This window comes from Schistocerca cancellata, chromosome 3, assembly GCF_023864275.1.
Source record: "Schistocerca cancellata isolate TAMUIC-IGC-003103 chromosome 3, iqSchCanc2.1, whole genome shotgun sequence".
Taxonomy (NCBI): domain Eukaryota; kingdom Metazoa; phylum Arthropoda; class Insecta; order Orthoptera; family Acrididae; genus Schistocerca; species Schistocerca cancellata.
The window spans coordinates 53787484-53805003 of NC_064628.1; the positions used below are offsets into that span (position 1 = coordinate 53787484).

General features: G+C 45.2%; 1 protein-coding gene across 1 annotated transcript in view; it reads right to left on the reverse strand.

Moving 5' to 3' along the window:
• Positions 1-17252, reverse strand: part of LOC126176953 (myosin-I heavy chain) — a 184569-nt gene extending 167317 nt beyond the window's left edge. Inside the window, exon 1 of the mRNA XM_049924160.1 lies at positions 17139-17252. The gene's annotated coding sequence lies outside the window, so the exon portion shown is untranslated. The remainder of the gene's footprint in view (positions 1-17138) is intronic.
• Positions 17253-17520: the final 268 nt, after the last annotated feature.

A 17520-nucleotide genomic window follows, 5' to 3' on the forward strand; every position in this document is an offset into this window, starting at 1 on the left:
CAAAAAAACCTCTTCCCGCTTCATTACGTAAAACTTCGACAGTACTGCTGCACTGTCAGAATCCGTCGGCGCTGCTACGGCTCTGCAATGGGACATAAAACTACGAGGCCATCTCCATATAACAGGTAGGAAGAATTCCTACGCGGCGGCTCTAAGTCAGTTAAGGACGGACTGGCTTAATTATCGCAAAACTCTGGTGGAAAAGCGAGGCCAGTTACACTGTACGCCCATTATACCACCATGTACAGACTCACTGGCTAAACTGAGATATTTCTGGAGGTTTAGTACGAGTAGGGGGTTCTTGTAGAGCCCCCAGTAGGCTAGCTATAGTGAGGTCGCGATGAATTGGCAACCGGCCCCAGGTAATAATTGTTAGCAGTCGGTTTCGTGCCGATTGTTCGTTGTTTCAGACTGCTCCCATGCTCAACGCCCCAAAGTTGTGATACTGTATATAACTAAGTCATTATGCGATATGAGACACGGTCAAAATGTTGACTATGTTTTGAACATCATTTTTCTTCAACTCACTGCATTGTATTACACCAGCCTTAATTTAATTTCATATTCTTTTGGAACAAAGGAGGAACAAAGTTAGAACAGGTGGACGGTTTCAAGTACTTAGGATGTATATTCTCACAGGATGGCAACATAGCGAAAGAACTGGAAGCGAGGTGTAGCAAAGCTAATGCAGTGAGCGCTCAGCTACGATCTACTCTCTTCTGCAAGAAGGAAGTCAGTACGAAGACTAAGTTATCTGTGCACCGTTCAATCTTTCGACCAACTTTGCTGTATGGGAGCGAAAGCTGGGTGGATTCAGGTTACCTTATCAACAAGGTTGAGGTTACGGATATGAAAGTAGCTAGGATGATTGCAGGTACTAGTAGATGGGAACAATGGCAGGAGGGTGTCCACAATGAGGAAGTCAAAGAAAAACTGGGAATGAACTCTATAGATGTAGCACTCAGGGCGAACAGGCTTAGATGGTGGGGTCATGTTACACGCATGGCAGAAGCAAGGTTGTAACGCCGGAAATGCATATCCTCCTATTTCCATCTATTGTACTATTTTTTTCCTTGCTTTGTTACCTCAAGATATGACATTTCTGTCTCTTTGTATATTGTAATTGTTTTACTATTTGTATATTTATGCATTTACGTCGATGTATAATTGGTTTGTTTCGTAAATATTATTTGTATTTTTACGCTGGGTCTTGCCTAGGGAAAACTGCTATCGAACGATTACGTCGATAGGTCGTGTGAAGAATCAAAGTGTGTAGGATCTTTGGTAGTGTTAACTCTGCCGCGTGGAGCGCGGGCTGAGAGAAGGAGTGTGGCGGGAGTAGCGAGTGGAGCAGGTGTGTTGTGTGACGCTCCCGCGAGTTGCCGCGCTTTCGGGGTTTGGCAGCATGTAATTGCGCTCGACTTGCGATGATAGTTTCTGACATGATGTCGCGGACGGGAAACATTAACTAGCGCACATCAAGAGCCCGTTTCGTCTGGTGACCGTGTCGAGAAGAAGGCGCGCCAACATCCAGCTTCTGCAACAGCGACGGCCGACAATGAGTGACTGTCGCCACCTCCTCGACCGACGGCTTCAAACCTTCAATCCACCAACAAGGAAGACTGGAAGCAAGTTAAGTTTTAGAACTGTATGGCAGACCTCAGCTTTTCATACTGTACTATTTTCGTAACTATAATTACAGCAACTTAGCATGAACCTTTGTTGCTCATTGTCCCAATTGCATTACCAAGCAGGGTCCCTTCCTTTTCCCAAATGAACCCGAGTGTCGTTGAAATTCAAACGCCAGCATTAAAATTATACCATTCGATTTCACTGCTTTAATTTCAAAGTATTCATAGCTGGCTACAATATTCAGATTACATAAGCACAAATTAAGAGTGCGAGTTTTGTTAGCATATTTTAGCGTACCTGTGACTGCAGCTCAGCTTGGTACGTACTAAATTTTACTATTGCTAATTGTTCAGAATCATTTAATTCAAGTTCAAAGTTAAATCTCTTATTTCTAAATTGCGTAGATTCAAGTAGCTTTAGAAATGATTGTTGAGGTAGTCCAAGACTAACCGTATTTTACTGAATTTCGATTTGCTTCAGAAACAAAGCTCACTATTAACTTCAGTCACTAAATTAACTTTCGATTGTCCGGTTTTATTAATTCTTTTGCTAAATTAAGTCTGGGTGTAGCGAAATGTATTACTTCTGACAAACTTTCAGTTTTCACACTACACGTGTCAACCTTCAGTTGCCACGCTTCTAGTGCTAATTATACGTGTAATAACCTTTCTTTTTCAGTTACTATAGTAATTGTCCTTAGGACTGGCGACCGTAATTTCCCCCAAATCTCAAATACCTAATTACCGCTAGTTAATTATTAACGTAACGGCTGCACATTTACTTTCTTTATTAACTTTACTCCTTTTCAAAATTAATTTCCACCAGTTTCATTAGCACATTTCCTTTCATTTAGATGTAACCCTTTCCTCCCTCTTTACCGACAGGTTAACTTCAGTGACGATTGCTTTTCCAAAACTCCCATTAGGTACACGCGGTTTCATTTTTCACTGTCATTAAGGTCGGTAAGTGAGGGGGAGGTTACAAGGTTACCCAAGAGACTCATGGATTCAGTAGTAGAGGGTAGGAGGAGTCGGGGCAGACCGAGGAGAAGGTACCTGGATTCGGTTAAGAATGATTTTGAAGTAATAGGTTTAACATCAGAAGAGGCACCAATGTTAGCACTGAATAGGGGATCATGGAGGAACTGTATAAGGGGGGGCTATGCTCCAGACTGAACGCTGAAAGGCATAATCAGTCTTAAATGATGATGATGATGATTCTTTTGCCACAAACGCGTTCCGCATTTGAAGATTACTCAGTAACGCGCATTCATGAATCTGTGTCACATTCGTGACAAAATTTATACCACACCCGCTGATCAGTACGAATCGCACACGCCTATGAATTATCAGTACCGGACGACAAACAGTAAAATATTCTCCCTCTCACATCCTCTAACCTCGCAGTGGCCGCGTTACTAGTCCTCTGTTCCCGAGATAAGCGACCAACTTTACTTAGCTCACGGCAGAATTTACCAACGCCAAGCAAAATTAAACATATCTTAAGATACTACTGTCTCTGTAAGAAATTTTGTTTGTTGCTGAGCAGGAAAACTACACTCTTAAGAAGCTCTAAACGTTAGGTGACGTTTTTGATTCGACTGTTAGTTGCTGGAGCACTTTTTATAAAATACGGCTGAGAACCGCGGGCCGCACGAAAACTTGTTTAGGGTCGCCTGCTGTTTGACGAACAACGCATGGGAAATGATACCGTTTGTTAAATAGCGTTAAATACTGACAAAGACGTATACAGGCGAACTGCCAAATACGGTTTGGCTGACCAGCTATGGTCTTGGTAGTTCGTTGAAATGCCACCTGTAAAATTAGTCACAGGAAGATGAAGGAAGTACTATAACAGATATGGCCACTCTGTATTCTATTGGGGAATAAGAAAAGGGAAGTCGAGGACTTGCGATTGCTGATAGGCGCCTCTTAACCTCCCACCCATTATTTAGATAGGGGAATATACAGCACAGAAAGCTTTAATGTATTTTAGTTTTTTTGTTCATTAAATGTTTTATCAGTATATCAGTTTTGTTTCTATTCTGTTGTTCTTCGTAGTGATGTCGTTAGTAACAGATCGACGACATCCCTGTGATTAGGAAGTTACTCACCTTCGGCGTTCTATGTTATGAATATATAGTGCTATGATACAGAATTCTGACAACATCCCTGTGATTAGGAAGTTACTCACCTTCGGCGTTCTATGTTATGAATATACAGTGCAATGATACAGATACAAAACTCTGTAATGTAATACCAACAACTACTCCATTGTTAAGAGATGTAGCATGAGTTTAGTTTTATAGCATGGATCCTTAGTAGGAAAAACGCGAAAGAAGGAAAATTAGAGTTTAACAGCGCGTCGAGACTAGGTCATTAGACATGGAGCACGAACTCGGACTGGGGAAGGGTAAGGAAGAAATCGGCCGTTACCTTTCAATGGGACCATCCCGGTGCTCATCTTAATCTATTTACAAAATTTATTGAATCTCGCAATCTGGATGGCCAGACGGGCATTTGAACCACTGTCCTCCCTAATACGAGTCCATTGTTTTGCCACTGCGCCACCTGACTCGGTAAAAACTAGGTGAAGTGTCTACATTAATAGTTGGTACTAAAAAACCAAAAATTTCCCGACTGCAGGAAGAGATACCGCTTTCATCGTAATATCGTTAGAGTTGATGGATCATATTTTTAGGAAAGTTTTCCACGCTCGTATAATACTCTTGTAAATGTTTCTGAGCTCGCGTAAATATCAGTTGTTTTTCCATAACATCAGTAGAAATTCCTCTCGTTTCGAAGCAAGGAGGAGTAACGAGTGGTCCTGCAAGAAGATATACCCAAAACAGAAATGCAGTTTGTGGAAGAATGGTGAGCATCATTGGGACTGCCCTGCTACAGGCACAAAAACCAATGTGTGCTAAATGGCTGAGGGGTTAAATAAAACAATTTTAGGCAGTTGTTCCGGAATCGGAAATTTGTAACGTCAGACCACAAGTGGAATATACTACTTCTGTGGAAAATAGTTACTGTACTTTTTAATAAGTATTCCACATATTTTCTATCTAGGGTCTGCGTCCTTTGCAGAAAACGAATGGGAAGTTAAGTGGGAGACTGTTCGCAAATTTGTGTCCGTTTGTCATATCAGGAGTGCAACGAGATAGCAACATGGTGCAGGAATTATGTTTGATTAATATTATGTTGTCTACAGGTCAAAGTGTGGCCTGATTTGAAACAATTTTACAAGTTGAAACACGTCGTTTCCGAATCTGCAAATACTTGGGGAGTAATTACCCGATTTTGTCTTTAATCGGAGCAGAGAAAAGTCTGTTGCTGCTCCTCATGACGTACCGCTCCCAGCCTTGCGATGCTTCTACATCGGAGGCCCACCGCAAGCTGCTCCAGTTCCTGCTGCATGCCCGGCGCATCCCGCACTGCGCGTTGGGCCCAATGCTTCTATTCTTCTCAGAGCTTTTGGTCGCTCCAGGCGCTGGGTAGGAGGAACGATTCTTCGAAATTTGGACGCTCGCCTGTATTTAATTTATGGTCTCGCTCGATTGCTGCGCCACCATCAGAACCAGATTCGTGCTTGTCGACTGCGAGATTCTTCCGCAGATTTTCTGCCTCCAGATTCGCATTCAACCGGGGTCTTGCAGCTAGGGCGGGCGCCCCCGGGTTCCTTTTCAGCACCATATGCGGAACCGATAAATCTGGACCCATCGGCTACGCTGCGGCAGCAGCTCAACTTCCCAGCGCTCGTTCCGGCGCCGTCGCCGTCTTCTTCACCGCTCTGTCAGTTTTTCATTGGACCGGCTCAGGGAGAGGGGGACGGTTTTCCACCTGACGTTCCCATGAAAACACAGGACAGATGTCGGGGCTCAGCGTCGGTCCCAGTAGCGGCTCCTGGCTCCTCACGCCAACCAGCTTCCTCCTTCCGCACCCTCCTTCCCGTGAGATGGCTCCCTACATGACAACGGTGGGGCGTTTTGAGGGGGAGGGGGAGGAATGTGCAGTCCTAAAGCATCGACTGCGCATCAACCAGCGCAGCGCCACGAAATGGTGTCAAGAAGGCGCAGACCCACGCACCAAAGCAAGGAGCAGAGAGTGCCGCGCCTCCAGGAATACAGTTGAGCACCCCATCTCAACGCCGATTTAACCATCCGCCCATCACTGGTCGGCCCAGTTCGGTCGCAGACTTTGAGGGCATCAGTATTGAGTAATAGGAAGCTGATACTTAGCCTGCGTTCTGCGAGTAGTAAAAGTGAAAAGCACTTGCATGTAGAAGGCACAGGAAGCAAGTTTAGTTATGTTTATTTCGTTTTTAGAAATAAAGTATTCTGTTAATCTGCAAGTATTACGTACATATCATTTTGAATGCCTGCCACTGACCATCGCAACTTCTCTCCTTCGTTATTTGTCGGTGCGGACTCCCACAGTAGCCGATACGACAATTATATTAGCATTCTGTAGCTAGCCACAAGGGACCAAAATACTCAGGAAATATGCCTGGACAGCCTCAGAAGTTCTGATTCACCTTGTATACAGTGGATCAGGATGCATCGATAAAATGTTTTCTTTGTCGACAATTAAGAATTACACTGCTAGGCATTAAAATAGCAACAGTATTAAGGGAAGCATGCAACAGACGTGAAATTGGAATGTAGTGTACCACATGCTTGCATATCCAAATGATTGACATTTCAGGGCAACCGCAGTAAATATACGAAGGTTGGAACTTTAATAGTGGCAACTATTTATTTATAGCTCGTACAAAATAGATACGTGTTTCAAAGTTTTACTGACATTGAAAGTAGTCACCAGCATTGTGTATAATCCGTTGCCAGCGATGTGGAAGACATAGGATACTGTTAGCAGTGCCAGTTGTGTTGACAGTTCGAGCGACGCGGTCTATTGCCCGACGAATTTTTAGCAGTTCTGAAGCGATTGCCGTCCAGTGTTTCCTTAAGTTTAGAAATCGAGTTGAACTTACGAGGGCTTAGCCCGCCCGGTTAGCCGTGCGGTCTAAAGAACGGCTTTCCGGATTGGGAAGGAGCGCCTGGTCCCCTGCACGAATCCGCCCGGCGGACTTGTGGCGAGGTCCGGTGAGCCGACCAGTCTGTAGATGGTTTTTAGGCGGTTTTCCATCTGCTACGGCGAATGCGGGCTGGTTCCCCTTATTCCGCCTCAGCTACACTTTGTTGGCGATTGCTGCGCAAACGTGTACACCACGATTACTCTACCACGCAAACATAGGGGTACACTCGTGTGGTGAGAGTCGTTCCCGGGGGGGGGGGGGGGGGGGTCCACCGAGGGCCATACTGCGCAACAACCCTGAAAGAGTGGTTCGGTGTGGGTCGGCAGAGGGGTGAAGTGGACTGCGGTAGTCGTCGTGGGGTTGCGGACCACTACGGCTGCGGCGGGGAGGGAGCCTCTCCGTCGTTTCTAGGTCCCCGGTTAACATGCAATACAGTACGAGGGCTTAAGTCAGGGGAATGCAGTAGGTGGTATAGCACTTAGCAGCCCCATCAGTCAAACAAATCAGTAACAGCTTGCACTGTACATGCTTGAGCATGATGGTCAGGTCCTGCAGAAAGTGTCATCACATCTGTCTCTAAGCTGATCGTAGGTTGTGTTCCAAAAATGAACGGCTTAGACACGGCCGGAAATTGCACGCCAGTGCCGAAACTGGACGTTTGTGGCGACAAGTGCCTTTTCAGATGAATAACGTTTTCTGCTCCATCGGACAGATGTCCGTTGACGTGTACGGCGTGAAACGTCTGAAATCAAATGGTCCAGGCCAGGGTTAGGAGCCTTAGGTCTGGGGAATGATTTCGTGATATTCCCTGGATGATCTCTTCATTCTGGGAGGCACAGTAGATCTCCACATGTATACGTCTATCCTTGGGGACCATGTCCACACCTACATTTCCTCGGCACGATGGCACCTACCAGCAGGACAATACGACGTGTTACACAGCTCGCAATGTACGGACGTCGCTCGAACCGCACCAGGATGGGTTTACCGTATTCCCCTAGCCATCAAACTCCCCAGATTTCAATCCACTCGAGAATCTGTCGGACCATCTCGAACCGAGAAACCTAGCGCAGCTAGCCACAACACTGAAGTCCACATGGCTCCACACCCACGTCGGTAGCTTTCAAAACGTCATTGACTCTCTTCCTGCATGTCTCGCTGCGTTCCACGCTGGAAAAGATGGATATTCAGGCTTTTGCCAGGTTGTCACATTAATGTGACTGGACAACGTATACACGGAAGTGACAAGAGTCATGTTAACGATATGTACATACACCATTGGCGGTAGTATCGCATACAGAAGGTACGAAAGGCCAGTGCAGTGGCAGAGTTGTCATTTGTAGCCACGTGGTTCATGTGAACGATGTCCGAAATGATTATGGCCGCACGACGGGTATTAACAGAGTTTGAAAGAACAGATACCATCGGTGACCATGCAGCTCGTTAGAATGAAATTACAAAATATAGTTAAGGCTCATCGGCCATTTGACCATCTTCTTCTGTGCGGATGCACAAACAGCGCCCGATCTCTTACGGGAATCGGCAAAAAGCCGCGAGTAATGAGTATAATGGGCAGGGACACTATGATTATAGTGCGGGACATTAAGTGGGTCTCACGGGAGGCGTGCCAGAGACAAGTCCCTGCTGTCGCACTATCCTCTGTGTCCTCGGTGGCTTAGATGGATAGAACGTCTGCCATGTAAGCAGGAGATCCTGGGTTCGAGTCCCAGTCGGGGCACACATGGTGAATGGTGGTTGGAGCTGGACGCATGGGACATTCCATTTCGAAAATCGTTAGGGAAATCAGTATTTCGTGATCCACAGTGTCGCAAGTGTGCCGAGAATACCAAATTTCAGGCATCACCTCCCACCACGGACAAAGCACTGGCCGACGGCCTTCACTTAACGACCGAGAGCAAAGACGTTTGCGTAAAGTTGTCAGTGCTACCAGACAAGCGTAAAATAACCACAGAAGCCAATGTGGGACTAACGACGAACATCTCCGTTAGGACAGTGTGGCGAAACTCGGCGTTAGTGGGCAGTGGCAGCAGACGCCCGACGCGAGTACCTTTGCCAACACCGCGGCATCACCTGCAGCGCCTCTCCTGTGATCGTTACCGTATCTGTTGGACCCTAGAGGACTGTAAACCGTGGTCTGGTTTGACGAGTCCGGATTTCACTTGGTAAGAGCTGATGATCAGGTTCGAGATGGCGCAAACCCCACGAAGCCACGGACCCAAGTTGTCAACAAGGCACTGTGCAAACTGGTGGTGGTTACATAATGGTGTGGACTGTGTTAATATGGAATGGAGTTGGGTCCTCTGAAGCGATCAGTGCCTGTAAATGGTTAAGTTCAGATACCTGGAGACCATTTGCAGCCATTCTTAGTCTTCGTGTTCTTAAACAACGATCGAATTTTTATGGACGACAATGCGCCACGCCACCCGACCACAGATGTTCGTGGTTGGTTTGAAGAACTTTCTGTACAATTCGAGCGAATGATTTGGCCAGCCACCTGAGAAGAGGCGATCTACGTCACTAATCAGACTGCCTAGGAACCAGGTACCTGTTACCGTTATCGAACGGCTTCCAGGAGAAACAAAGCCGGCCGTTGTGGCCGAGAGGTTCTAGGCACTTCAGTCCGGAACCGAGCTGCTGCTACGGTCGCAGGTTCGAATCCTGCCTCTGGCATGGATTGTGTGATGTCCTTAGGTTAGTTAGGTTTAAGTAGTTCTAAATCTATTGGACTGATGACCTCAGATGTTAAGTCCCATAGTGCTTAGAGCCATTTGAACCATTTGAAGGAGAAACAAAAATTTTGATCTTCAGTATTTCGTGTTATAATTGCCAGAATTTAAAAATTTAAAATACTGTTATAATCTCTACATTAAATGGTATAATCATGTGTTAAAAGTTTAACACAATAGGGCAAATTTTACGCTTAGGAACTGTGTGTACGGCTCTCGGAGCAACGTAACAGACGGCTCGCGAGTGCCCAGAATTTATTCCATCACAATTTGTGAATGAGAGCACTTAGCGACTTCCAAGGAACAACTTCACACCCTTTCGAAATTTTTCTCGCTGACACCCTCCACAAAATGATTAAAGGAAAAAAAAGTTTACCGCTTACTACATTTCCGCTGTTTATGCCGTAAAACGGTTGCATTAGGTGTGAAGTTTTAATTTATTACTTCTTTACTAATATTTAAATATGGTTCAAATGGCTCTGAGCACTATGGGACTTAACTTCTGAGGTCATCAGTCCCCTAGACTTAGAACTACTTAAACCTAACAGCTTGGGTACAGCTTGTTAAAGATGCCTTACAACTACACACGTCTTCCTGGGAGCCGAAAATATGTTGACTACAGCAACGAACGTCTTCAAACTTGTTTAGAAACCATCAGTTCTGGTGAAATGACAGAAAGGCAGGCTGCTGAGCATTTCCGAATACCCTGAAGCACTACTAAAAACAAGTTGAAGAATGTATTTTGACACTCCCCAGCCACCCTAAAGTATTTTCGCAAGAAGAAGAATTAGCTTTTGCTAGTCATATCGACAAAATGTGTGAATATGGTTTTCCCCTAGGTGAACTTGATCTGAGATATGTTGTAAAATCCTACCTAACTAGACAAGGAAAGACTGTACAACGCTTTTTTAACAATGTTCTGGGGCGTGACTGGGTTAAGTCATTCTTAAAGAGACACCCTCAGTTGACAGTCAAGTTTTCGTCTAACATCAAACGAAATCCAGCTCAGATCGATGAAAAAAATAATAACAGAGTACACTGAGAATCTGAAAGAGGCGGTCAATGATTTACCGCCATATAAAAATTATAATTATGACGAAACGTGTATGTCAGATGACCCTGGAAAGAAAAATTTGATTTGTAGGAGAGGCTGCAAGTACCCAGAACGGATAATGAATTCTACCAAATGTAACATAAGTGTCATGTTCTGTGGTAATGCCGATGGTGACTCGTCGCCTTCTTATGTTATATATAAAGGAGAGCATTTATGGAGTACGTGGACTGAAAACGGCCCTGAAGGGGCACGATATAACAGGAGAAAACAAGGATGGATTGATGGTGCAACTTTTGAGGATTGGTTTTCGACTCATCTACTTACTGTTCTAAACAAACAAGAAGGCAGAAAAGTAATCATCGGTGACAATCTCAGTTCACATATAAGTGTGAATGTTCTTCAACTTTGTGAAGAGAACAACATCCAATTTGTCTGTCTGCCTCCGAACTCTTCGCATTTAACACAACCACTTGATTTAGCTTACTTTAGGCCTCTCAGAATGAAATGGAGACAAGTTCTTATAGAGTGGAAGCAATCAGACAGTGGCAAAGCTGCATCCACACTATCAAAATTCCCAAGATTGTTAAAAAAGGCCTTAGCATAGAGTCGAATGTACGGGATAGTCTTTTGGCTGAATTTAAAAAGGCTGGAATCCACCCGATCATCAAAGAAGATATTGTCAAGCGATTGCCATCATACAATGCTTCTGTTAACCTTGATTTAATAGAACAAACATTTATCGAACACCTTAAGGAAAAAAAGACAAGAAGTTGTTCAGCCGCGAACAACAAAACGTTGAAAATTGGAAGTCCCTGCAAGAAAAAGTATATCTTCAACTGAAATGCTTTAGTACCAACAAAAACAGCAGAATAAAATAGACGAGAAAAAGAAAGGAAAGGAAGCTTTGATAGACCTGAAAAAATTGAAAACGAAAAGAAGAAACTAGAAAAAATAAAGCAAAAAATTAGATGGAAACAAAAAGAAAAGAAGGGGTAAAAGAGCGGCAAGCCTTTCATCAACAGATGACGGTAATGACAATTTCAGCTTAGTGTCCGAATGTCACAGCGACCTGGTTTTTTCCAGCAGCGATGAAGACTGTTTTAGTGTCAATGAACCAGATAAACCAATTAACTTAGACGATTCAAGACCCAGTACAACCTTCCCAACTGCAAATGTTGAAGGCCCAAAAGGAAGCAATGAAGACATGAAGGAACTTGTAGAAAAGGACGAATTTGTTGTTGTTCACTGGAACGGACTCCGATTCCCAGGGTTGGTGCTCTCTGTAGCGGAGGAGGGAGCGACAGTGGATAGTATGGCCCTACGGAAAGGATACGTTATTTTACCAGTGGTGTGACATTGTAAAAGTTATTGAGCCACCAAAACTCGTAAAAAGAGGCCTTTTGAAAGTGATTTCATTTAAAGATAAAAATTCCTCTTTTGAAAGAACTAACTTTTTTATAACTTTTTTTTACACTTTGACTTACCTGTGTGTTTTTAACTTCTTGTAAAATATTGCTATAATCATTAAGTAACGTTTGTTTTTCTTTGTCACTTGTCTTTATACCACGCTTTTTCTATTGAAAAACTATCTTGGGCCAAAGTTACCCTATCCTTAGGGTAACATTGGCCCAAAATTTAAAAAATTGAAAAATAGAAAAAAAAAATAGGTAAAAAAGTGTGCAGCATCTAAAATATAAGATGTTATAGTTGTAAAAAAAGGTTACCAGAACTTAAGTAAAAAATGATTTATCTGAAGGGTAAATCGTGAAATTGTGCAAAAGTGGTCCAAAGTAGCCCGTGTTTACGGTACTGCAAAATTATATCACTGTAAGATACACAGTTCAGGAGATATAACGACATAAATGTTGAGGTGCGTGAAAAAGTAGCTTTTCTTAAAATGGATTGTAAATTGCGCAGACTGTATTCATCCAGTGTTTCATCATTAGAACACTAACGGCTTCCGACAAACTTTAAACATAATTTCAAACATTTACTAAACTTTTTCTACCTTAAATGTTTAACGTCAAATACACTCTAAGACAAAAAGAAAGTCGCACCACGATGGAATTATTCGAATGGGGCGGGAAGCGGTCGATCTGACGAACGTGTACAAACACATGATTATAATTTCAGAAAAACTGGATGATTTATTTAAGAGCAAAAGCTTCACGAATTGAGGAACTCGGTAACGTGTTAGTCCACCTCTGCTCCTTATGCAAGCACTTACTGGGCTCGCTATTGTTAGAGTTGTTCGATGTCCTCCTTAGGGAAATCGTGGCAAATTCAGTTAAATTTGCGCGTCTGATGGACAAAATCTAGACCTGGTTGGACGTCCCTGCCCGCAATGCTCCAAACGTTTTCAATTGGGGAGAGATCCGGCGACCTTGCTGGGAAAGGAAGGTTTGACGCATGGTGCAGGGAATGGCAACTGAATCTCAATGTAGACAAGTGTAATGTGCTGCGGATACACAGAAAGATAGATCCTTTATCATTTAGCTACAAAATAGCAGGTCAGCAACTGGAAGCAGTTAATACCATAAATTATCTGGGAGTACGCATTAGGAGTGATTTAAAATGGAATGATCATATAATGTTGATTGTCGGTAAAGCAGATGCCAGACTGAGATTCATTGGAAGAATCCTAAGGAAATGCAATCCGAAAACAAAGGAAGTAGGTTACAGTACGCTTGTTCGCCCACTGCTTGAATACTGCTCAGCAGTGTGGGATCCGTACCAGATAGGGTTGATACAAGACATAGAGAAGATCCAACGGAGAGCAGCGCGCTTCGTTACAGGATCATTTAGTAATCGCGAAAGCGTTACGGAGATGATAGATAAACTCCAGTGGAAGACCCTGCAGGAGAGACGCTCAGTAGCTCGGTACGGGCTTTTGTCAAAGTTTCGAGAACATACCTTCACCGAAGAGTCAAGCAATATATTGCTCCCTCCTACGTATATCTCGCGAAGAGACCATGAGGATAAAATCAGAGAGATTAGAGCCCACACAGAGGCATACCGACAATCCTTCTTTCCACGATCAATACGAGACTGGAATAGAAGGGAGAACCGATAGAGGTACTGAAGGTACCCTCCGCCACACACCGTCAGGTGGCTTGCGGAGTATGGATGTAGATGTAGATGTTTAGCAAGCACGAAGAGAAGCAACAGAAACTTCCGCTGTGTGCGGGCGGGCTCTACATATCTTGCCGAAATGTAAGCCCGAGATGGTTTGCCATGAAGGGCAACAAAACGGGACGTAGAATATCGTGGACGTACCGCTGTGCTGCAAGAGTGTGGCAGATGACGACCAAAGGGGTCTTGCTGCGAAATGATTGTTGGGCCGTACGGCGGCCGACGTTCGGGTCGGTATCGGACTGCTGTCTGGGGCGTCTCCAGATGCGTCTTCGTGGCCATCGGGGCTCAGTTCGAAGCGCGACTCCTCACTGAAGACAGATTTAGTCCAGCCAATGATACTGCAGGCCGAATGTGCCCAAACTGGCTTGTTGGTGTACAGAGGTCGGTGGTAGACGGCACAGGTGGCGCCATAGGCTGTGAGCCGCCTGTTAATGGCCTTACGGTTACTGTAGGACCAGTTGCACGTCGGATCGACGTTAATGACGAATCCGGGGCTCTGACAAGGGAACCTCCCCATCGCACTCCCCTCAGATTTAGTTATAAGTTGCCACAGTGGATAGGCCTTGAAATCTGAACACAGATCAATCGAGAAAACAGGAAGAAGTTTTGTGGAACCGTGAAAAAAATTAGTAACATATAGAAACTGAGTAGTCCATGTGCAAGATAAGCAACAGCAAGGCTAATATGAACTCAGGAGCGCCGTGGTCCTGTGGTTAGCGTGAGTAGCTACAGAACGACGGGTCCTTGGTTCGAGTCTTCCCTCAACTGAAAATTTTATTTTCGCAAAGTTATGATCTGTCCGTTCGTTCATTGACGTCTCTGTTCACTGCAATAAATTTAGTGTCTGTGTTTTGCGACCGCACCGGAAAACCGTGCGATTAGTAGACGAAAGAACGTGCCTCTCCAATGGGAACCGAAAACATTTGATCGCAAGGTCATAGGTCAACCGATTCCTCCACAGGAAAACACGTCTGATATATTATATACGACACTGGTAACGGCATGTGCGTCACATGACAGGAATATGTTGTGGACCCACCTAACTTGTACACTTAGCGAATGGGTAAAAAGATTCTTCTACCTTGCCCGATTTAGGTTTTCTTGTGGATGTGATAATCACTCCCAAAAAAGTGATGAAAACATAAGAGTTTGTCACATAAAGTGAAAATAAAAAATTAAACTTTTCACTCGAGGGAAGACTTGAACCTAGGACCTCTCGTTCCGTAGATGCTATCGCTAGCCACGGGACCACGGCGCTCCGTGACTCCTAGTGTCCTTGATGTTGCCTATCTTCACATGGACTACTCAGTTTGTATATTTTACTTATTTTTTTCATAGTTCCACACAACTTCTTCCTGTTTTCTCGATTGATCTGTGTTCAGTTTTTCAAGGCCTGTCCACTGTGCCAACTTATAACTAAATCTGAGGGGGGTGCAATGGGGAGGTTCCCTTGTGAGTACCTCTGTGAAGAGTTCTCGGTCTTCACCTTCCGTCGTCTCGCTAGGTCAACCACTTCCTTCTTTACGGTGTGGCCGATCTACCCATTCCTGCCAACAACGTCGAATAGTGGCGTAGATCACATACAAATGTCAAGCGATTCGCCAATTACTCCAACCGGCTTCTTTGCTCCCAAAAACATGTTCTTTGTCAAATGCGGGCATCTGCAAATGTTGCCCACGCGCCAGACTGCGAGGCATAGTTGCTCTCCGCAAATTCGCAAAAAATTGATGCACCGGTATCGACACGTCTCTTGTTTACTGCCCTTCTGCCGGATGCGCAGCGAAATTGCGCTGCAGCTTCACACGTTCATCCATCGGCCGCCGAAGTTAACAAAAAAAAATGGCTCTGAGCACTATGGGACTTAACTGCTACGGTCATCAGTCCCCTAGAACTTAGAACTACTTAAACCTAACTAACCTAAGGACAGCACACAACACGCAGCCATCACGAGGCAGAGAAAATCCCTGACCCCGCCGGGAATCGAACCCGGGAACCCGTGCGTGGGAAGCGAGAACGCTACCGCACGACCACGAGATGCGGGCCCGAAGTTAACAGTTTTGCATTTTGTCGATATTGTACGAATGTCGATTCGTGACCGATTTTCGTAACTCCTTCGTGGCGAACCGGTTGAGTTGGGAGTGTTACAAGAATTGTGGGTTTAGTGGTACTCACTAGAGATGGGTCGAGTTCGTTCATTCCCGTGAACTACTTCATTCATTTCACTCTTTGCCGTGAAGCGTTCAAATGAAGTAGTTCATTCATGAAGTACGGAAGCCTGGTGAAGTTGCCCAGTTCGCCGCTCAGCCGCGGCTGCGCTCGCTTCGCCTCACTCGTACAATAAAGCTTCGTAATACTTCATAATTTTACCAACAGATGGCCGAACTATGCAGTAACGTGCAGTTAACGTTTTACGCTCTTGAACAGCGTCTGAGTTAACTTAAATAGAGCATGGTCGAAGGGGACAAAGGAAAGATAAACAGAGAAGCCCGTCACATATAAAGAAGATATTACATTTAATCTTGCTCGACATTTCCTCATGAAGCGCCCAAAAAAGTCTTTATCTGCCAAATGAAACATTATTTGTTGTATTCATGGACTGAAAACTAGGGCTACCAACGAAATGCAGTCCACTTTTAGGTTCCTTTCAAAATTTAATCCAAAACAGAATGAGTATGTTTACCACTGTCACAAAGTGTATATACCTACGTTAAGTAATTATTCAGGGTTTTTCACCTGCCTCGAGATGACTGGGTGTTTGTGTTGTCCTTATCACTTCATCATCATCCAGGAAAGTGGCGAAATTGGACTGAGCAAAGGTTGGGGAATTGTACGGGCGCTGGTAACCACGCAGTTGAGCGCCCCACAAACCAAACATCATCATCATCTAATTATTCAGAAGTTATCCTGTAGATTTTATTTTTGTTGAGAATAATAACCCTCCAGATTCAAAACGTAAACTGTCACCTGTAGTCATTGGTACGATTTCAGGTAAAATCCCACTTTCAGTGTTATTAACAAACCTTTTATTTTCATGTTGGCTGCGCGTGCTCACGCAGCCAGCCTCTTCGTTTGTATCTTTAATATTCATTTGTCTGCAAGCGCTGCCAACGGTAGGCTACCCGTAGACGCGAAGTTTAACTGCACAAATAGTCACGGGTAATGATGTCAGCACTGCAGGAAGCAGCTGACGCTGCCTTCCCCTCGCCCCTCACCACCCCAACCACACGTAAACCTATCGTTCCGCACAAACACCGCGCGATTTGTCGACAGGCAGTAGGGGGAGGACTGAAGTGAAGGGAGGGTGAGTGACGTGGCGCCGATGTAGTGGGAGAGGGAGAGGGGGAAGAGAGTGAGTGAACTAGAAAACTTTTTTCTAGTTCACTCACTCTCTTCCCCCTCTCCCTGCTATCTGTGCTATCTGTGAAGAGTTTGAAGTACCAGTTCATTGAAATTGAGTGGTTAGTTCACACTTCACTGGAGTGAAGCGTTCATTTGAACGACTCATTCACGAGCTCCCCATCACTAGTACTCACGAAGTAGTGCGCGTTGCAGAAGCGCGCGTGCAGGCACTTGAGCACGGCGTCCTCGGTGAGCGGCCCCGGCAGGTGGATGAGGTCGGCCAGGTCGGCGCGGCCGGGCGGCGCCTGCGCGTGCGCCTGCGCCTGCGCGGGCAGCGGCAGCGGCGGCCCCTGCTGCGGGGGCGGCGGCTGCGGCGCCGGGGCCGGCGGCTGCGGCTGCGGCGGCAGCTGGCCGTGGAGGGGGCCGGGCTGCGCCACGGCCGGCGCCGACAGCCCGCCGCCCTTCCGCGCCTTCGCGCCCAGCAGCGCATCTGCAACAGGCACGCACCGGGCTCAGGTCGGCACTCGCAAAACTCACTACGACACGAATAAAACACATCTACATTGATGAGCAAAA